Source organism: Capricornis sumatraensis, chromosome 8 (assembly GCF_032405125.1).
Source record: "Capricornis sumatraensis isolate serow.1 chromosome 8, serow.2, whole genome shotgun sequence".
In the NCBI taxonomy this organism is placed as follows: Eukaryota; Metazoa; Chordata; class Mammalia; order Artiodactyla; family Bovidae; genus Capricornis; species Capricornis sumatraensis.
This window is the reverse complement of record NC_091076.1, coordinates 86,937,190-86,958,829: the sequence shown is the minus strand read 5'-3', so window position 1 is coordinate 86,958,829 and position 21,640 is coordinate 86,937,190. Positions and strand designations below refer to the sequence as shown.

The window sequence follows — 21,640 nt, the reverse complement described above, 5'->3', positions numbered from 1 at the left end:
AGTCTGAGCTCATCACCACTGCCCAGAGCAGAAGTGGTAAACAAGTTTGCCCTCTGCCTCCCGCCCCTGAGAGGAAGCAGAGAAGAGGGTGAGGTGGGGGCCTCCAAGCACTCCACCCAGCCCAAGCCATCTGCGTAACACAGGTGCGTGTCACAGGCGTCCACGGGGCCTGTAGGGCGTGTGCTGGGCTCTTACATGTGGGCGACATGTACAGAAGCATGTTTACCTTCACACGCGTCCTCGGGGGAGCTGTGGCCAACCTTTTCCAGGGACCATTTCACTCCATCACTGGTGCTGGGGGCCAACAGCTGAAGGCCCATGGGGGTGGCCTGAGAACTGGGGGTCCCTGTGGAATAACACCTGGTTTGACCTGCTGGATCTCAGCCTCCTGGCCATCAGGCTTCATGGCTCAAACTCATGCTGGGGCTGGAGCGCATGGCCTCTGGGAGCCTCTCAGAGGCTGCAGATCTTCCCGGGCTGCTGGTCTGGGCTGCCCGGGCCTGTGGCAGCATCCGACGGGCCCAATCCTGGGCATCCCCCTTTTGCTGTGGGCCCTGGCTTGCCTCCCTCTTTCCATCTCACTCCCTCCTCCCCTCTCTCCTGGGTGCCCGGCTCTGTCTCCTTCCTTTCCTTTTACACCCACTTTTCTGCTTTCCTGTCCTTCCTGTCTTCTCTCAGCCCAGTAACCAGCATTGCTATCTGTAGCCACCAGATGGCACCAGCGTACCGTGTGTCCCATCCTAGATGAGGGTACACCCGTTCCATGCCCCTAGCCCAGGGTGATTAACCACCCGTAACCCTTCACAACATCCACACCCTGCCCAACATCTCCCTGAGACTTTAAACAGGGAGGAAAACAGATGCGGCAAAATATGGGCAGGGCCAGGGTAGGGGCCACGAGCTCCTTGGAGAGGCTCTAATGCCCCTTAGGGTAACCTCTATCTCACAAAGGGTATTCGCACACATCACAGGGTTTCCACCTCAAACCCGTGAGCTCCTGGGTAGTGTGCACTGTACACGCAAAGAGAATGAAGCCCAAAGGAATGAAGTCAGTCACCCAGGGTGAGACGGCAAGTGCAAGGGAGCTTGGGCCTCAGCTTTGCAGGTTCCCAAACCTCGGGGTTCCTGGGCTGGCAGCAGTTGGGCAGGGGGCAGCAAAGCAGGTAGGGCCCTTGAGCACTCTCTTTGGTATCTCTTTCGAACCTGACACAGAATTTCACCAGGGAAGTGCCCGCTATTATTTTAGTCTCGGTCTTCTCAGAATTTAGGCATCTTTAACCGGTTTCTTCTTTTCCCTTTGGCCTCTCTATGTATGTTCATGCTCTGTTGCTTCTAGTAAGGCTGAAATGCAGAAGAGGCAGCCCCTCCCTGCCTTCTGGGAGCCCCCAGGATGGTGGGAATCGCAACCTTGCCCCTGGAGCCAATCGAAAGGGGGACACATAGGTGCAGCTTTCCGGGAACCTCTCCTGGTACAGAGCCAGGGCCAGGTGAGGGTATTCAAGGCAGGCCTCCTGGAGGAGGCAGGGCTCAGGACTAGGGAAAGGTAGGCTGAGTGAAGGCAGCACCCTTTGTGGCAGCTGCTGGGTGATCCTCCTGAATGAGGAGCAGCGGGGGTGGGCTCTCACAGCCCTGGAGTCAGGGGAGGGGACGACACTGTCCCTAACTTGGGCTCAACTTCCCTACTGGCCCATCCCCCCACCCCACCCCTCACCCCTCTGTCCCACTGGGAGGCCTGTTGTGGGCTGGGGACAGGAGGCCCAGGGTGGGGTCCCTTCCCCAGGGCCGGAGCAGGATCCTGGGCCGGCTGTGGCAGTGCCCAGGAGCCAGAGAGGAGCCGCCGCCCCCCACCCCGTTGGGCCCCTCTGTAATTAGGGCTATTTTTAGGCCCTTCTTCCTTCCTATTTCAGGCCTCTGGACTGGGCCAGAGAGTGGGCTGTCCTGGGGCCGCGGGCTGGAGCCGCTAAACTGGGCCGTGGCGTGGGAGCTGCAGCCACAGCACAGACCACAGCCCGGGGCGGAGTTCTGGCAGGGGGAGGGAAGTGGGGACGTGGCCAGACCTGAGGCAGGGCCCAGTGGGGGCGTGTCCTTGGCTCATCTGACCCCTCCCGGGGCCCCTCACTGATCTGCCCCCCGCACCCCGCAGGGTCCATCCTTCTGCCCCCTCCCGGCAGCCCTGCCGACTTGAGGCTGTTAGCCCTGGGCCCATCCCACAGGGGTGCCCAGAGTGTGTGTAATAGTTTACTGGGCACTTACTGTGTACCAGGCACTGATCCAGCACTTTACCTGTATCAATTCATTTACTGTGTACAACAACACTACGCGGTCAGTGATGAATTATCCGTATTTTACAAATAGAAAACCTGAGGCTCGAAAGGAGCCCATTCTTTGTGTGCTGGGCTCAGGGAGTGTCCTGTGGAAGGATAGGGGTTGGGGAAGGGTGCTTCATCCACTTCCTCGGATCCCAGTGCTCTGTCAGGCCTGACTCCCAGGAAGTGGCCTGCTGATCTACCGGTCCCTGCTCTGATGGCCCATGGCCTGTCCTGCAGGCGGAAGGGTGGGTCTTGCCCAGCTGGTTCCAGTTAGGCACAAGAAAGCTGGCGAGGGGTATATTTAGCCCTGGTTTCTGGAGGAGCCAGAGGTCTTTCATCCTTGGAGGCGCTGGCCACAGCGGGACTCAGCTTGCCAACGCTGGGCTCCTGGGCTGCAGGGCAGACAGGCTTCAGGCAGGGAGCGGGGTCAGGGAGGAGAAGGGGCGCATGTGATCCTGTGCATCCCTGTGGCTGGCGGGGGCAGTGGGAGTGCCAGTCAGGGCCTCTCAGCTCTGAATGCCATGCTCAGGATGTGTCTAGGTTTGCAGACTCTAGAGAAGTGGGCTACGGTCTGTGGAGTCGCAAAGAGTTGGACACGACTTAGCAACAAAACAACAGGCCTTGGAGGGCTGGCCTGAGGTAGACCTGCTGCCTGCTCCTGTGAGCCTGGGTCCAGCTAAGGCCTAGCGTGTTTGTGGCATGGGGTTAGCCGGGCCTGGGAGTCTGGGGGCCTGTACTTAAAATTAAGCAGGAGAGGTGCTCAGGGGGCAGAATTGCAGGGACAGGAAGGGGGTGGCCTTTCCATTCTCTCTAAGGAGACTGACATGTTTGGGCATTGATGTTTTGGAGAAGGTGGAGGGTTGTGGGGGCAGGTATATCTGTGTAAGAGAGAAAGAAACAGGCACACAGAGAAGCAATTATTTGGTGCCAAGTGGTGCTAGGTGGTAAGGGTTTGGGGTGTGCGGAAGGTGTGCGTGTGTTTGACTCAGTGCCACAGGCTTTAGGCGGTGGGCACCCTCTGTGTGAAGGGGCTGGTGGGCTGGGACCTGTGTGGTGTGGGTGACTGGGTTGCTGGGATCTGGTGGCGCCTGGGTGTGAGATGACACACCAGTGGCTGTGGCATTGCTCCACTGTAAGTGACTAGGACAACATGTGACCCCATCGTGATGCTTCTGGGGGGCAGCCTATGAGTATGGTGGTAGATGAGGGCTGTTTTAAACTGTCCAACTTTGATCCTGTGGGGTTGTGTAATTATCCCCCTGGATGTTGGTCTCTGTGCGAGTGAGCCTGGGAGTAAACACGTGTAGATGCGGAGTTTGGGACTCAGGCTGTGTGTGTGTGTGTGTGTGTGTGTGTGTGCGCGCGCGCGTATGTGTGTAGGTTGTCATTCTGGGTGTGACTGGGTGTGTGAATGTAGCAGGGCTGCCAGCTTCCCACCGCACATGAGTCCCGCTCCCACTGCAGGTCACGGCCCACTGCCCTTCTGGGGACCCCTACCCCCAAACCACAGGCCCTCTGGGCCGGAGGGAGGGAACCCTGCAAGTCATAAGCGTCTGTCTCCCTCCTAATCCTCTCACCCTCACTCCCTCCGACCATCCCCACAGACGGCAGGCTTCTACCTGCCCTGGGGCGGGAGGCAGGGGAGAGAACGAGGAGCCTGCCCGCCTGCCCGCCGCCCCTCTGTCGTCTCTGCACTCAGACAAAGAGCTCACCCTGGTCTCTGTGGGCGTCTGGGAGACGCTGGGGGGATTAGCTGCCCGCGCCGCCCTCTCCCCACCTCATGCCAGCCCACCCGGCTGGCACCGACAGCGACACCTCCGAGCCCAGGGGCGGTGCCCTCACCGTGGAAGCCTCTCCCGCCTGGAGGGTGTGTGTGTGTGTGTGTGTGTGTGTGTGTGTGTGTGTGTGCTGGAGGGTGTGTGTGTGTGTCCCCCCTGCCCCACACCTTTATGGGAGCAGAGGTGTAGGCTGATGAGAAGTGGGGTGCCCACCTCCCACTGCTGGTGGCGCCACCTTCTCCCTGGGTTCCTACTTCTCTGTCGCTCAGCATGTGCCTGGCAGGCCTACATCTGGGGCGGCACCCCTATGACTTTGAACCTCTCATTCCTGGCTCTTGCACCCCTCCCCCACAGTTGACTTCAGCTCCGACCTCCCGTTCCTTCCCTCTGCATTCCTGGGGGCGGGTGTGATCTGGCCAGTAAGTGCTGAGAGCAAGAGAGAAGGCTGTGGGCGCCCCTCTGGGGAGGGCTCGGCCCACCCTAGTGAGGTGAAAGCGAAAGTCAGTCAGTTGTGTCCGACTCCTTGCGAGGCCATGGACTATATAGTCCATGAAATTCTTCAGGCCAGAATACTGGTATGGGTAGTCTTTACCTCTTCCAGGGGATCTTCCCAACCCAGGGATCGAACCCAGGTCTCCCACATTGCAGGTGGATTCTTTACCAGCTGAGCCACCAGGGAAGCTCAAGAATGCTGGGGTGGGTAGCCTATCCCTTCTCCAGGGATCTTCTGACTCAGGAATCGAACCAAGGTCTCCTGTATTGCAGGCGGATTCTTTACCAACTGAACTACCAGGGAGGCCCTAGTGAGGCCAAGCTGTGTTCAAAGGAGCTCAGTGCAGGAGGCATGGGGATGACATTGGGCCTCCTCTTTCTGGAGAGCCACCCGCGGCTTCTCCATGGGGAGGGTGACTGGTAGGCTGGTCTGGTCACACCACCTAATGTTGAGGCTTTAAGTCTAGCACTTTCTTTGTACTGTGCAAAATCAGAAATGATTTTCAAAGTTCTTTCACATTTACTCTCAAGGATTTTCTCAACAGGTAGGGCAGGTATTGGGGTTTCCCTGGTGGCTCAGTGGTAAAGAATTGGCCTGCCAACGCAGGAGACGTGGTTTCGATCCCTAGATTGGGAAGATCCCCTGGAGAAGGGCATGGCAACACACTCCAGTATTCTTGCCTGGGAAATCTCATGGACAGAGGAGCCTGACTACAGGCTACAGTCGGGTTGTAAAGAGTCAACTCAACTTAGTGACTAGACAGTAACACAAAGGATGGATATGGCTACGTTTCCCAATTCAGAGGTGTTTAGATTGAGGCTCTGAGAAGTTAAAGGATTTACTCAAAGTTACCCAACTGGCGAGCAATAGATACAGCCAAGATCTTGGTCTGTAAGTGTCAGGGGAGACCCTTTGGATCCCTCCTAATCCCTGTGGCTGGGCCTCTGCCTTGTCAGTCCCTGCCACCCCCTGAAGACTCTGCTGCTTCAGGAGACTCTGGAATGGGGGCAGGCCAGTGGGAGCTGGGTGAGCTGACCTGGCTCCACCCTGAGTCACACCTCATCCTGAAGCAATCGGGGGCCTGTGGCATGGACAGTCCTTGCATCCATCCTGGGATCTGCAGGTATTTACGGATGCTCTCTTCCTCCTTTTGCCAAATGGGTTGTCTACTTTGTCCCGTATTCTTCTTTTCTATCAAAACATTATTCTGAGGTTTAGTCCCCTCCTATCTCCTTTCATTCGGTCTTTAGTGGAGACAATGAGGCACCAGCCCCATTCTGTCCCTGGAAGGGAAGCTGCCAAGCATACCAAGAAGCTGGGATTTCCCAATAACTGCAAATGGTCATGGAGGTTAGGGATCTGGCTCCATGCCTTCAATATAAGAGATGATCTGTGTATGAAGATGGACGTACAGTGGTGAGTGGGTGGATAAATATATAGAAGGGGGTGAATGCACAGGTGAGTTGGGTGGGGGATGCATGTGTCAATTGGCAGGTAAATGGATGGATGGATAAGTGAGCAAGTGGAATGTGTGGATGGGTGAGTGGGTGATGTTAAGATGGATGGGTGGGCAGGTATTTAGATAAATGGATATATGAGTGAATGGTTGAATGGATGGATTATTAGGTGGGTGGAGGATAGTTGGATGGATAGATGGATGGAAAAGTAGGTGAATGGATGGATGCATGGAAGGATGGATAAATGGATAGAAGAGTGGATGGAGGGATGGATAAATAGATGGATGGATGTATGAAAAGGTAGAGATGGGAAGGTGGGTAGATACGTGTGTGAGTGGATTTGTGGTGAGATTTGAGAGCCTGAAGGAGCTTTTGAAAGACAGGCTATACATAGAAAATGAATTTTTCACAAGTAGTTTGGTTTTGGTCAGCTCTCAATCATCTGAACTGATGGAGAGAAACAATGTTTAGAAAAATCTAGAATATGCAGGTTGGTTGCAACCTGATTTCTATCACACTCAAGGGTAGGTTTTGTCTCTCTGCTCTGAAGTCTGAGGGTCTGAACGCTGGTGGTGTGTCAGTGTTACGCGCAGGTATGGCTCATCTGGGGAGTCTAGACCTCATGTTCCTCTCAGCCTGCCATCATCTTTCTCCCTCCCATGCTGGGCAGGACAGCATCTCCTCCCGGATGGTTACAGCCGGCAGACAGGGTGGTGTGATTCTCCTGCACTCTCTGGTGGGCTCCTTCCTTCTCTAGTGACAGTGGCTGTACTTCCTGAGGATCTAGGGCTGTTCCTCCAGGTTCCCCTGAGGTTTAGTCAGCATTGGAGGAGCCCATGACCGCAGAGATTAGCCTGGCATCTGCTAGGTGGTGTGATGCTGACATGAACTTGATAGCGCAGTTCTGCTCTAACAATGGAAGGTGGACACTGACCTGCATTCCTGAATGAGAGGAGGCAGACGGAAGCTGTAACAAGACATGTGGAAGTCAGAAGCCAGGAGGGGGTGTGCTTGGTGGGGGGATAGGTGCAGTGGACTGTGCAATCATTTCTTTGCCCCTTCCCAGGTGTCAGGCCTCTTCTTGGCTTCAAGAGGATTCTCATTTGCCTTTCTCTTGGGGAAAATCTTCCCTCTGGAACCCTGAATGGCCTGACTTCCATAATTACAGGAGCCTCATGCATCGAGTACCTGTTGGAGGCCAGGCACTTTACATACAGCATCATGTTCAATTCTCACAATATGCTTTCAAGTGAGTATTTCTTGCATTTTATAGATGAGGAAACTGAGGTCCAGAGAGATTAAAGAATGTACCCGGTGTTGCCCATTTAGGAGGCTGTAAAATCAGGATTCCTATTCATGTTGGCCTGGCTTCTCTGCTGGTGCCACTTCTTATTCTGAGCCCACCACCCCTTCTCTGCATCCTGCACCAGCTGGTTAGAACAAGTTTAAGGAACAGCAGCTGGGAAGACACACCAGAGGGATGTAGGTGATGCCCCAGAGAATGAGAAGGCTTGAGACCAAGGAGATGGTCTCTAGCAAGGACCTTCGCATCGTGTGTCTAGGCCATTGTACAGAGACCTGCTAGCCTCTATCTAAAATATGAGACAGTTTGAAGGATTTGGGTGAGAACACCAGAAGGCTTTTCTGGCCTAGAGGGCTGTGGAACTCTGGAAAGAGCAGAAGAGGAAGGGCAGAAACATACATTCTTTGGGGAAGGTGATGTATTGTGGTTCCAGCAGAGCTGATTTGCTGCCCTGAGACAAGGGGGTGGCCCAGAGGTCATTTTGGGACATCCTATTACAGCCAAAGAGGCCAGGATGACTTGGGTGGGAGTTTTCCTAAGAACTTTCCCAATTGAAGGTGAGACCAATCATGGGGACTGGTGCTGAGATGCCGAAGCTGCAACAGTTTAGAACTCATCTCAGGATCCCAAAAGTGGGGGGCCCAAAAGATTCCAGGACATACTTTTTGGGAGATAGGGAGGGGACGGCTGCAGGAACCACAAGGGAAGCCCTCACCTCCCGAGTCCAGGCAGTCCCTGAAGCCAGAAGCCTGCCCTCACCCTGGGGATGCTGAGAAGGCAGCAGGGATTTGCAGGAGCCTGAGCCCCAGTCTGGTGACCAGGTGGCCGGACCTCTGGCCAGTCCTGAGCAGATGGGTGGCGGGGAGCTGGGGCCTGGGCAGGGCGGGGGTGGAGACTGGGAGGTCCAGGTGGGCCTGAGCAGAGGGCGGCCCCTCCTGTGTCTCCCCCTCGCCCTGCTGGCCTCCCTCCTTTCCCTTTGATGCTCCTCACCACAGACTTCAAACAGGCTGCCCTCTGCTCCTGCCCGCCCGCCCGTAATTAGAGCCTGGCTCAGGCTGCCTCTTGCCCTCACTCCCATCCCTGCTCTCAGTCTGGCTCCAGCTCTCTGACTCGTCTTTATCTCTCCTCTCTCTCCGTCTCTCCCTCTTTTCCTGGTCCTCTGGCTCTCTGTGTCTCTGATCCTCTGTCCCAGGCAGGGACCAGCCTGGTCCCCACGTTGCAGTTCCCACGGACGCACGCTCTCTCCCTTGTGTGCGTGTGTGTTTGTGTGTGTATGTGTGCACGTGTGAATTGACTTGGGTCTCTAATGTGAGAGGATCTATGTATACACGTTTCTTTATAAACGTGAGTGAGAGCAGGAGGGAGCAGACAGGTGTGACTGTGTGCACACGTGTGTGCATGCGTGTGCTGCTGTGTGAGCGGCATCCTCCCCTTCTCTGTCTCCTGTGTATTCTCACTCTGACTGGAGACTTGGCTTCTCTGTCTTTATTGCCATATCTTCTCTCCATCTCTATAAGCTGGTTCCATCTTTCTCTTTTTCCCTTCTTTCTAATGTGATCTGCACCCCCTCCCCACACTGAAGGCTGCCCTCCTCCACGCCTCTCCCACCCAGAACCTGGGGCTCAGGCCCTACCTGCTCCCTGGTGGAAACTGCCGCCAGGGCAAGCCGGCAGGGCAATGAGCTAGGCCAGCTCCAGGCTGCCCACCTCCTTCCTGGTTGTGCCCTTGGCTCCCAGCACAGTCCCTGGGCCTCCTGCCCCTCCCTGGACTTATTTCAGGCCCTCCGAGGGTCTGTTTTTTCTGGGCCAGGCTGACCTCCCACCCCGTGGGCCCCCTTTGCAGCCCTGTGGCAGGCAGCACCATGTCATTCTCTTTCCTGGGGGGAAGGAGGTCTTGCCAGGAGCCTCCCCATGACCTAATATGGGAAGTAGGGGATCAAGACCCCTACAAGTCCCTGCCCCTCCAAGGCACTGGGCTCAGGCTGCACCTTGGCCCATGACGGAGCCCACATATCTCAGTAGCATCTGCCCTCTGGTGTAAGGGCTTCATCCCCATCAGAGAAGAGGCTGAGGCTTTTCTCCCTGTTACCCCCCGGGGCACCTGGCGACACAGACCTGGGCCCTTTGGAGAGACTGACCTTGGGCCTTGAGTGGTCTGGGTGTTGATAGACCCCCAGGGCTGAGAAAGCCCTCCCTTCCTGCTGCAGCTCTGGACTAGCCTTGGGGCCTCCCTGGGCCTGTTTTGCAAGGATGCAATGAGGAGGGTGATACTAAGAAAGAGATGACTAACCCGGAGGTTAAACTTGATGTTTTCCAGCTGACAGTGCCCTTTCCTGGTCACGTGGGAGCCTTGTGACTCCTGGCAGGAGCGTGGAACGAGGTGACCCCATCTTTTTACAGGTGAGGACAGTGAGGCACAAGGATGTTCTGTGCCCCCTTCTCAGGGGGAGGCAAGTCTGCTGGGCTTAGGGCTCAGGGCTTGTGGGAGTCCAGGCTCCAGAGGGGGTGGGGAGCAGGATGAATGTCCCTGGCTGGGGCCTCACCTCCCTCTGGCCTCGGTAGTTCTGGCCAGTTTTAGGTTCCAGGCAAAGATGGGCACCCGTGGGTGGACGCGAGATCGTGAGTCAAGGGCTTCAGCGGGGATTTCGACTTGGGGCATTTCTGGGCAGAACCCAGGAGATGCCATGCCTGGGGGATGCTTAGGGGATCAGGAACTCCAGAGGCTGGGGGGCACCCCCTCTGAATTGGCAGCCCAAGCACGTGTGATTGTGTGTGTGTGTGTGTGTGTGTGTGTGTGTGTGCATGGCCGTGAGGGCGTGATGCTGGGTGTGTGTATGAGAGTGTGTACACAAGCATGAGTGACTGTGGGTGTGTGTGCACACGTGGTGTGCCTGAGAGCGAGGGTTTGTGACTCTATAGACAAGTGTGTGAGAGGCTGTGGCTTGTGAGTGCCTGTAATCCTGTGAGGTCATTTCGAATGTGAATGAGGGACAGGGTTGTATCTGTGACTCCTGAGCACGCATGACATGTGTGTGGGTGTGAGGATTGACTTGGGTCTCCGATGTGAAAGGATCTCTGTAGTTTCTCTGTACACACGTTTACACATAAACATGAGCGAGAGCAGGAGGGAGCAGACAGGTACGAGTCCAGCTGCAAGTGTGTGTGGACGTGTGTGCTGCTGTGTGAGAGGCGTGATGCCCCGCTTTCTCCGTCTTCAAGGTCAGCACCACCTCCTCCCTCTCTGCCCTGTCGTCCCTCCCTATCCCCTTCTCTCTCCCGTTCCTACTTGGCCACCCTTTGGGGATCAAGTGCCAGGACCACTCCCCAGTTCCAAAGGTGCCTGGGGACACTCTTTTGTCCCTTTGCTGACAGGAAGGGGGTCCTCGGGGCCCAGGTCGGGGTGGTTGGTTCTTGACGGAGGGCGTGGCAGCCCCTGTCTCTAGGCCTGGTTCGAGGTGGAGTGGAGAAGTGGCTCCTGGCCTCTTCTCCCGCGCACCATCCCACGGCCCAGGGCGGGAGGGGGATGAGATGATTGTCCAGCGTCAGCGTCTGGGTCCCGGTGGTCGGTGGTCGTGGAGGCAGCTCCCAGGCCCGGACACTGGCTCCAGGTTGGCCTGAGTCTCACCAGCCCGTGCGTCTCCAAGCCTCCGCTCCTTACCTGTGAATCTTCTCCTCCTGAGTTAACACCTGGCTGCCTGGGTCTCACCCAATCCCCACCTGACAACCGTGGCCTGGTTTCCCAGCTCTGCCAACTTGGCAGAACCCCCAGTCTGAGGTTCTTGGCTGAGGAGAAGCCTGGAGGAGTGAGGGAGTTTTTTCTGCCCTAGAAACGGGAGATTTGGGCTGAGGTGGGCATGTTCTCCCCAGACAGACTTGTCCTAGCACACCTCTGCAGCAGGGACGGACCCCGGGGTGGCCATCTGAGGGAGACACCGCCACACTGGCTCTGGGGAGCCCCTCAGTTTCATGGGAGCAACCAGACACACTGGATACCCAGAGAGCTGGGCCCACACAGTGAAATAAGGACACAATTCCCAGCCACACAGAACTATAAGATCCATAGTACTTACAGAGGGCTGGGCTGAAGGCAGCCGCTCAATTCTCTGAATAGATGAAAGGAGAAAAAGGAAAGATGGGTGGGTAGAGGGAGGGTGTCAGAGTGAGAGGGACGGATGGAATTGAGCTGTGAGGCCCTGGGCAGCTTCCTGAAGGCTACAGGGATGCAGGGACAGCTGCGTCTTCCCCTGGAAACTCTGGATGTTTAAAGCCTCTGGCATTTACTGTGAGCATCAAGGCCTCTCCAGGACCCTGGAGCCAGGACCTCGCTAGAGTCCCTGCTTAGTTCGTTTCCTGCTTCAGTCTCCCACTAACATTTTGAAGAGACTCCCTCCTGGAAGCCCAGAATCAAAGGTTCCATTCCTGCCCTTGCTAGGAGAGGAAGGGGGACCATAGCAGAGGGTGGTGGGGTAAGCCTGGGTTCCCTACCTTCTCAAGGGCCGCTCACTCCCCCTGGCCCCACTCCCTCCCTTCCTCCTAAACCCAGGAAATCTGGGGGCAGGCATCTGTGCCCTGCCCCTCCCACTGCCTGCCAGGAGGTGACTGCCAGTGGAAAGGGCCTCCAGCTCATCCCTGCAGGGGTCTCCCCTTACTGGAGCCTAGGAGGACAGAAGCCCCTGGGGTGTCTGGAACCCACTCATTACCAGGTAGCCTGCTTGGTCACAGCCTCAAAAGCAGGCTCAGGGAACCCCGGAGATGAGTAGGAGGGTAGAAAGCAGGTCCCAAGCCACTCCCTGCAGAACCATCCCACCCCCGCAGGGACCTGCTCTTTGCCCAGGCCTGGTCTCCAGATTCAGGTGGTGGGAGCTAGTCCTGAGACCTGAGGCTGGCCCTCCCACATCAGCTGAGCATCTCAGAGGGCAGGGGATGTGTGCCCTCATCTGACAGGTTCCAGTTTCAAGGAACAGGAGGCATGTGAGAGGACAGGCAGATCTAGAAGTAAACTGTGATGGCAGATCAGCCCGTTCTCTTCTTGATAGAAGATCAAAGTTCTGGAGCACTGAGACTGGGCCACCCCTTGGCCAGTGCTGAAAGTTCTCCTGACCCAAACCAGCTCGTATAGCAGTAGCTCCAATAGCTATATTTGCAATTGACTGATGCAACACATCTCAGACAGAAACTACTACAGTTTGTGATCATTGTACAGCTTGCACATTCACACACCTGATCTCATTTGGAGCCCCTGGCACTCCTGAGAGGCAGGCAGCAGTTATGTTATGTCTCCCATTTTGCAGGTGAGGAAACGAGGAGGAGAGCCCCACTCATTCAGAAAGGTTTTGGGATCTCAGGCCCCCTCTTTCCCACGCTCTCATTACTTACCACATTTGGGAAATAATTTGGTTCAGTCCTTGGAGCCAGGGAAGCCTTGGATCCCTTGTGGGTGGGCTGTGTGTCTGGTTTAGACCAGGGTGGCAAGGCCAGGGAACAGTAGATGGGCTCACCCTGGCTGAGTGCAGACCCTTCCCATCCCAACATAGCTGTTAGCCCCACCGAGCTGGGGCCACAGGAGACTCGGAACTCAGGACCCCTTCTGGGGTAGTTGTGTGTGGTAGCTGCCCACTCTCCTCCAGGAACAGGACCTCATGGCCCCAGCCAGCAACCTGTGGGCTGCATCCTGGCTCTGGTCTTGCAGGGCTGGTGGGAGGCATAGGGTCCGGGTTTGGCCCCAGACTGGGTGGGCTGTTCCTCCTTGGGTGGGTGGGAGATGGGATCTGGTGCCTTCTTACCCTGGGGGAAGAATACCAGAGTGGGTCCCTCCCCCCGGCTGGTGACTGGCCAGGCCACTGCAGAGCACAGCTTTCTCTGGGTGATGTCTTTCTCTTTACCCTGGCCTCTGGCAAGAGACCCCTCCTCTTCATGCCCACCCAAGTGTCCAGCCACCTCAGCTCACTCCCTCAGAGCTCTCCATCTTCCTCCTTCCTTCCTACTCTGGACTGAGGTCCTACCAGTGCCAGGCACCTGGTGGGTACTTCATCCAGGTGGTCTCATTAACTCTGCCCGAAAAGAGGTATCAGTAGCTCTCATGTTAGGGTTGAGGAGCTGAGCCCGTAGAAGGTAGAGTGACTTGCCCAAGATCACACAGGTAGGGTGCTGGCAGAGGTGGGATTCATTTCTTTAAGCTCCACAGAGAGTGGAGGTGGAAGAAATGCTACAGAGGGAGCTTGGAGCTTGAGAAGGGCTTGGACTACTTCGGTGGGGATCCCCAGCTTGATTTTGTGGGTGCAGGGGTTTTAAATAGGAAAGTTTCACAGAATAGCAGGGACCCAGACTTCCTGGGTCCAAATCCTGCTCTGAAACCTAGATGTGTGACTTTGGGCAAGTTACTTAACCTCTCTGTACCTAGTTTTTCTCACCAGTACAAAGGAACCGGTCATAGTGCCTATCTCAGAGGCGTGCTGGGAGGGTTGAGCGTCCATGAACCTAAGGTTTTTTGAGCAGAGAGCAGTGTAGGCTGCGTGTTACGCACTGTCTGTGTGCATTAGCACAGGTGGCTCCTAGCTGGACCCCTTCCTTCGCCCTTTCTCACCACCTTGCCCTCCTCCCACCCGTCATCCTCTCTGAGGACTGAGAGATGCTGCCCTGAGCAAGGAACTGAGCCCCTGCCCTGCCATGTGCCCTGCCATGTGCCCTGCCCATCTTTGCTATGGCTGCGCCTGGTGGGCAGAAGGTATGTATACAAGACTCAGGTGGGGGAAGGGGAGCAGCATGGAAGAGCCTGAAAGACCCTCCCCAGTGACTGCGAGTGGCATCCGGGGTACAGAAGGGGCTGCCCCATGGTTCCAGCTGTGGGATGAGAGAGGGGCTTCAGGTGCTGGGTGAGGAGGAGCTGGGGCTGGCTTCCAGCAGGAGGACAGGGGTAGCTGGGCTGAGAAGGAGGGAAGGGGGGGTGAGGGAGAGTTGGGGCTGGGGTGGGAGGTGGGGCAATGGAACAATGAGGGCGGCGGGGATCCGACGGAAACCCACCCTGGAGTAGGGGGTTGAGGACAGGCCTGGAAGTGGAGGAGGCTTGGCGGAAGTGTCAGCCTGGTGTGTCCCTTGATTTCTGTTTGCTCCTACAGAGGCTGGGGCATTCTCCCCAGAGCCTGACAGCTCCCTGACCAGTCCTCTCTCATCTCTCAGGGGCACACCCCGCCCACACCCAGCCGAAGCCAGGAATGGGGCTGTGGGCAAGGGGTTGGTCATCTGGGTGACACTGGCTGGAAAGGTGTGCCTGAGAGGCATCTGGCCTTTTCTGATGGTGGGCAGGGGCCAGTGGGGTGAGGGGGTCTGGACGCAACTTCAGTTGCAGAAAAAGTGTGCTCTCCTCAGTGGGAATTAGTAGAAGAGCACCTTCAGTTCAGTTCAGTAGCTTGGTAATGTCCCAGTCTTTTTGACTCCATGGATTGCAGCACGCCAGGCTTCCCTGTCCTTCACTGATTCCCAGGGCTTGCTCAAACTCATGTCCATCAAGTTGGTGATGCCATCCAACCATCTCATCCTTCACTTTTTCCCAGCATCAGGGTCTTTTCCAATGAGTCAGTTCTTTATATCAGGTGGCCAAAGTATTGGAGCTTCAGCTTCAACATCAGTCCTTCCAATGTATATTCAGGCCTGATTTCCTTTAGGATAGACTGGTTGGATCTCCTTGCAGTCCAAGGGACTCTCAAGAGTCTTCTCCAACACCACAGTTCGAAAGCATCAATTCTTCAGTGCTCAGTTTTCTTTATGGTCCAACTCTCACAACCATACATGACTACTGGTAAAACCATAGCTTTGACTATACAGACCATTTTTTTTTTGGCAAAGTAATGTCTCTGCATTTTAATATGCTGTCTAAGTTTGTCATAGCTTTTCTTCCAGGGAGCTAGTGTCTTTTAATTTCATGGCTGCAGTCACCATAAGCAGTGATTTTGGAGCCCAAGAAAATAAAGTCTGTCACTGTTTTCATTGTTTCCCCATCTATTTTCCATGAAGTGATGGGACCGGATGCCATGATCTTTGTTTTCTGAATGTTGAGTTTTAAGCCAGCTTTTCATTCTCCTCTTAACCTTCATCAAGAGGCTCTTCAGTGCCTCTTCTCTTTCTGCCATAAGCATGGTGTCATCTGCACATCTGAAGTTATTGATATTTCTCCCGGCAATCTTGATTCCAGCTTGTGCTTCATCCAGTCCGCATTTCACATGATGTACTCTGCATACAAGTTAAATAAGGAGGGTAACAATATACCCTGTTATGTTATATATATGTGTATATATATAACAATATACCAGCCTTGTATAACGGAAGGCTTTCTCAATTTGGCCAGTCCGTTGTTCCATGTCTGGTTCTAACTATTGCTTCATGACCTGCATACAGATTTCTCAGGAGGCAGATGAGGTGGTCTGGTATTCCCATCTCTTGAAGAATTTTCCACAATTTGTTGTGATCAATACAGTCAAAGTCCTTAGCATAATCAATGAAGCAGAAGTGAATGTTTTTCTGGAACTCCCTTGCTTCTTCTATTGTCCAACGGATGTTGGCAATTTGATCTCTGGTTCCTCTGCCTTTTCTAAAACCGGCTTGAACATCTGGAAGTTCTTGATTCATGTACTGTTGAAGCCTGGCTTGGAGAATTTTGGGCATTACTTTGCTAGCGTGTGAGATGAGTGCAATTGTGTGGTACTTTGAATGTTCTTTGGCATTACCGTGAACTCCCCGATGTTCAAGCTGGTTTTAGAAAAGGCAGAGGAACCAGAGATCAAATTCCCAACATCCGCTGGATCATGGAAGAAGCAAGAGAGTTCCAGAAAAACATCTATTTCTGCTTTATTGACTATGCCAAAGCCTTTGACTGTGTGGATCACAATAAACTGTGGAAAATTCTGAAAGGGATGGGAATACCAGACCACCTAACCTGCCTGTTGAGAAATCTATATGCAGGTCAGGAAGCAACAGTTAGAACTGGACATGGAACAACAGACTGGTTCCAAATAGGAAAAGGAGTACGTCAAGACTGTATATTGTCACCCTGCTTATTTAACTTATATGCAGAGTCCATCATGAGAAACGCTGGGCTGGAAGAAGCACAAGCTGGAATCAAGATTGCCAGGAGAAATATCAATAACCTCAGATGCGCAGATGACACCACCCTTATGGCAGAAAGTGAAGAGGAACTAAAAAGCCTCTTGAAAGTGAAAGAAGAGAGCGAAAAAGTTGGCTTAAAGCTCAACATTCAGAAAACGAAGATCATGGCATCTGGTCCCATCACTTCATGGAAAATAGATGGGGAAACAGTGGAAACAGTGTCAGACTTTATTTTTTTGGGCTCCAAAATCACTGCAGATGGTGACTGCAGCCATGAAATTAAAAGACGCTTACTCCTTGGAAGAAAAGTTATGACCAATCTAGATAGTATATTCAAAAGCAGAGACATTACTTTGCCAACTAAGGTCCGTCTAGTCAAGGCTATGGTTTTTCCTGTGGTCATGTATGGATGTGAGAGTTGGACTGTGAAGAAGGCTGAGCGCCAAAGAATTGATGCCTTTGAATTGTGGTGTTGGAGAAGACTCTTGAGAGTCCCTTGGACTGCAAGGAGATCCAACCAGTCCATTCTGAAGGAGATCAACCCTGGGATTTCTTTGGAAGGAATGATGCTAAAGCTGAAGCTCCAGTACTTTGGCCACCTCATGCGAAGAGCTGACTCATTGGAAAAGACTCTGATGCTGGGAGGGATTGGGGGCTGGAGGAGAAGGGGACGACCGAGGATGAGATGGCTGGATGGCATCATGGACTCGATGGACGTGAGTCTGAGTGAACTCCGGGAGATGGTGATGGACAGGGAGGCCTGGCGTGCTGCGATTCATGGGGTCGCAAAGAGTTGGACACGACTGAGCGACTGAACTGAACTGAACTGGCATTGCCTTTCTTTAGGATTGGAATGAAAACTGACATTTTTCCAGTTCTGTGGCCACTGCTGAGTTTTCCAAATTTTCCTGGCATATTGAGTGCAGCACTTTCACAGCATCATCTTTTAGGATTTGAAATAGCTCAGCTGGAATTCTATCACCTCTACTAGCTTTGTTCATAGTGATGCTTCCTAAGGCCCACTTGACCTCACATTCCAGGATGTCTGGCTCCAGGTGAGTGATCACACCATTGTGGCTATCTGGGTCATTAAGATCTTTTTTGTACAGTTCTTCTGTATATTCTTGCCACCTCTTCTTAATATCTTCTGCTTCTGTTAGATCCATACTGTTTCTGTCCTTTATTGTGCCCATCTTTGCGTGAAATGTTCCCTTGGTATCTGATTTTCTTGAAGAGATCTCTAGGCTTTCCCATTCTATTGTTTTCCTCTATTTCTTCGCATTGATCACTTAGGAAGGCTTTCTTATCTCTCCTTGCTATTCTCTGGAACTCTGCATTCACATGGGTATATCTTTCCTTTTCTCCTCTGCCTTTCAGTTCTCTTCTTTTCTCAGCTATTTGTAAGGCCTCCTCAGACAACCATTTTGCCTTTTTACATTTCTTTTTCTTGGGGGTGGTTTTGATCACTGCCTCCTTTATGATGCCTCCTCTTATGAACCTCCATCCTCAGTTCTTCAGATACTCTATCAGATCTAATTCCTTGAAACCATTTGTCATTTCTACTGTATAATCATAAAGGATTTGATTTAGGTCATACCTGAATGGTCTATTGGTTTTCCCTACTTTCTTCAATTTAAGCCTGAATTTTGTAATAAGGAGTTCATGATCTGAGCCACAGTCAGTTCCTGGTCTTGTTTTTGCTGACCGTTTATAGCTTCTCCATCTTCAGCTGCAAAGAATATAGTCAATCTGATTTTGGTATTGACCATCTGGTGATGTCCACGTGTAGAGTTATCTCTTATGTTGTTGGAAAAGGGTGTTTGCTACGGCCAGTGCATTCTCTTGGCAAAGCTCTGTAAGCCTTTATTCTGCTTCATTTTATACTCCAAGGCCAAACTTGCTTGTTACTCCAGGTATCTCCTGACTTCATACTTTTGTATTCCCATCCCTGATGATGAAAAGGACATCTCTTTTGGTGTTAGTTCTAGAAGATCTTGTGGAGAAGGCGATGGCACCCCACTCCAGTACTCTTGCCTGGAAAATCCCATGGACGGAGGAGCCTGGTAGGCTGCAGTCCATGGAGTCGCGAAGAGTTGGACATGACTGAGTGACTTCACTTTCACTTTTCACTTTCATGCATTGGAGAAGGAAATGGCAACCCACTCCAGTTTTCTTGCCTGGAGAATCCCCGGGACGGCAGAGCCTGGTGCCAGAATCGGACACGACTCAAGCGACTTAGCAGCAACAGCAGCTAGAAGATCTTGTAGGTCATCATAAAACAGTTCAACTTCAGCCTCTTTGGCATTACTGGTTGGGGCATAGACTTAGATTACTGTGATATCGAATGGTTTGTCTTGGAAACAAACAGAAATCATTCTGTCGCTTTTGAGATTGCACCCAAGTACTGCATTTTGGACTCTTTTGTGGACTATGAGGGTTACTCCATTTCTTGTAAGGGATTCTTGCCCACAGTAGTAGATATAATGGTCATCAGAATTAAATTCGCCCATTCCAGTCCATTTTCGTTCACTGATTCCTAAAATGTCGATCTTCACTCTTGTCATGTCCTGTTTGACCACTTCTAATTCACCTTGTTCATAGACCTCACATTCCAGGTTGCTATGCAACATTGTTCTTTGTAGCATCGGCCTTTACTTCCGTCACCAGTCACATCTACAACTGGGCATTGGTTTTGCTTTACCTCCATCTCTTCCTTCTTTCTGGAATTATTTCTCCGCTCTCTGCCAGTTGCATATTGGGCACCTACAGACCTGGGGAGTTCATCTTTTGGTGTCATATCTTTTTGCCTTTTCATACTGTGAATAAAGCATGGATCACAGCATTGTCTAACTCAGAGAAACTATGAGCCATGACATGTAGGGTCATTTAAGATGATGGGTCCCGGTGGAGAGCTGACAAAACGTGGCCCACTGGAGAAGGGAATGGCAAACCATTTTAGTACTCTTGCCTTGAGAACCCCATGAACAGTATGAAAAGAAGAGCGCCTGTCCTTCTCTCTTCCCTCCTTCTCCCTCCTCCCTATATATTCTTTCTCTAGCTCTGGCATTCAGTAATTGTTTGAATTTATAAGCAGAGCTAAGGATGTGAATTCTATGGTTTCCAGGATCCAGTTCCTTGCTCTGTGAAGAAGGAAGTCAGGACATAAATGGGGATGGAATTGGTGATGGAGGTAGGGGTGTAGGAGTGAACTCTGGCTTGAGACCCAGCAAAAATGAATCACCTGTCCTGGGTCTTTCCTCATGGTCTGGGACTGGGCAGAGGAAAGCAAGGGAAATGGGTGGAGAGATGAATAAAAACATTCATTTATTTTAAAATTAATCTTCACAATTAAACAGATAAGTAATTGGACATAAAATCCCAATTATGTCCATTGAATTCAGTGCTTCCTACACCTCAGCTGTGGGAATACTACTGGCCCGACTTCTGCAGTGAGGTCTTTCAAGTTGACTGATTTGATAACAACCCGCTTTTCAAATGTAGCTTCTCCACCAATTCCTAGCTTTGCTATTTGGGCAAGTCCCTTCTCTGTGGCTTTGTTTCCTCACCTGTGAAATGGGATAACAATGTACTTATCTCATGGGGTTATTGTGAGGGTTAAATGAGTTAGTATTTATAAAGCAGTTGGAAGAGTGCCTGGCTCATGGAAAGCGCTATCTGTTTGTCAAATAGAATGAGTAAATAAATACTTCCGAGCAATAACAGCTGTGACGTGGTGACTTGGTGAGTTAGATTTTCTCACGTACATTAAAATAAAGGACTAACTTGAGTTTCCTGGCTGTCTGGTAGATAGGAGTTGATGCTCTCACTGCTGTGGCACTGGGTTCAGTCCCTGGCCAGGAAACTAAGATCCCGCAAGCTGCCAGCTCGGCCAAAATTAAAAAAAAAAAAAAGAAAAAAACCAACTAGAGAAAACTGGGAACCATTACTATAGAATTGTCTTCCATATTGCCAATGGGAAATTGGCCCAGATGAAGCTTCCACTCTGTCTTAGTGCAAGCTCATTTTACATGGTTTAACTCAATCCCAGTTGCAGCCCATACTCTCCTCCTGGGGGAGGTATCACTGGATCCGTATCAGCCTCTTTGTCACCATGGCTTTGCCAGGGCACCTCTGCATGAGATGTCAGAGCTGCTTGGATCCCATGCTTGCTGTGGCCCGGGTCCTCCGCGGGAAGGCGCTGTTCCCAACGAGGCACCAAAGCAGGTGGGCCGTCTGTACTGGAGACCTCTCCCAGGAGCACCTACCCTGGACCCCAGGATTCCATGCTCTGTCCCAACCGAGCCCCTCATTTCAACCTTCTGCTTTTTATGAACCTGGGAGAAAGGGGAGCCTGGGAGTTGGGGAAGGAACAGGATAATTCTGAGGCCTGGGCAGGTTGCCTTCAATTTACCCTCTGGGCACCTCCTATTTGATCGGCTTCAGGACTTTAATTTGCTTGTTGTTTGAGGTTAACCACCTTCCTTAATGAAGCTGGGGATGGAGAGGGCAGGTGGGGAGAGAAACCCCTGAAGCTGTGAGAGTGCAAGGGCTTCTCTTGGAGGCCCCCGGGTGGCTGTTGGGCTGTGAAGCAAGAGACGGTGCCTGCCAGCACCCAACTTGTCCTCCAGGTATGATCCATGGAGGCACCTCCTGACTGTCATGGGGTGGGGAGGGGAGAAGGGCATCTGTCTTCTGAAAGCTCTGCCCAGTCACAGCAGGAAGATTCAGGGAAGACGTCCCACCAGACCAGGGTGGGCAGAGCGGCTGAGGAGGATTCTCAGGAGATGGGAATGGCTGTGTCGGTCAGACTCGGTGGGAGTCTAGGTGGCCAGTCATACGGTGAGTCCTCAGGCTCTGCTGGGGCTTCCAGTCAGGACCCCAGAGCCGGCGAGGGGACATCTGGGCTGCCTTCCTCAATCCACAGCCGCAGGCCCTGGTGTACAAGAGAGTCGGTTTCCACGTTCAGGTCTGCCTGTCGTGGTGTCTGTGTGTGTGAGGGAGGAGGGAGCTGCTCTTCCCTCAGACCAGGGGCTCCTTGGCAGGGCGGTATTTCATCGGAAGATGGGGGCTTTCTGAGGGCAGAAGCAGTGCTGCCTCAGTGGTCCGTTCCTGCTTCCAGAGGGTGCTCACCGGCCCTGAGGGTCCCCACCAGCAATTCTCTGCCTGCCCGCTCCCCTCCCCCGCTCCCTCCCTCCCAGCACA

The 21,640-nt window shown here is 53.0% G+C and overlaps 1 protein-coding gene across 1 annotated transcript in view; it reads right to left on the bottom strand.

Annotated features, from left to right (window-relative positions):
* PHB1 (prohibitin 1) overlaps positions 1-20,443 on the bottom strand; it is a 444,472-nt gene extending 424,029 nt beyond the window's left edge. Inside the window, exon 1 of the mRNA XM_068976501.1 lies at positions 20,433-20,443. The gene's annotated coding sequence lies outside the window, so the exon portion shown is untranslated. The remainder of the gene's footprint in view (positions 1-20,432) is intronic.
* Positions 20,444-21,640: the final 1,197 nt, after the last annotated feature.